We start from the raw sequence: 706 nt of genomic DNA, 5'->3' as shown, positions 1-706 counted from the left end.
CAATCTCCCTGTTCAAACGGTCATTTGTTCTCTCTTGTTTCTTGAACATAATTTACGGTCGACCCCACTGAAGGCTAAAGCTGTAATCAGGCGTAATAACATGGATTCACGAACGAGAGGCGCATGAAAGGGAAAACACGAGACCGCCACGAGAAAAGGCGGGAAAGAGCGTGAGAATCTGCGAGAAAATGTACGAGATTTTGCGAGATGTTGCGAGAACGGGATGCTAAAAAATATTACGATAATGCCGAAGTGAAATTAACGAAAAGACAATAATAATAAGATGAAGCGAGTGTAATAGAAAGAAAAAATGATTCAGCAGAAAACTTTTAACCGAGACATCATTGCGATTCACAAAAAGTATATTCATATTTTCTTCCACTTTTGTAAATCTTTCTTTCCCTTCGACCTTTATACACTTTTTTAAAACCATCTACATCTTAGCACTGACACCCCTCTCCCTCCTGCATTCTTATCAGTCTCCTCCCTCTCCTGTTTCATCACTTTCTCTATGTCGCGCTGTGAAACTGTATGGGTTTGTCATATTCATTTTCTTGTTTGTTTATATAAATAACACCATTGGCAAGCCCTCACGTGTCTGCCTATCGTCCAACTTCTGAGAGGTCTGCATGATCGGTCTTTCCCTGTGTTATAATCTTCGCGAACGTATTCTCCCATTCTTATATATATGTGTGTGTGTGTGTGA

The sequence above is a fragment of the Penaeus monodon genome, chromosome 25 (assembly GCF_015228065.2).
Source record: "Penaeus monodon isolate SGIC_2016 chromosome 25, NSTDA_Pmon_1, whole genome shotgun sequence".
NCBI classification, from domain to species: Eukaryota; Metazoa; Arthropoda; class Malacostraca; order Decapoda; family Penaeidae; genus Penaeus; species Penaeus monodon.
The sequence above is the reverse complement of the archived record's forward strand: the minus strand, read 5'-3'. Positions refer to the sequence as shown.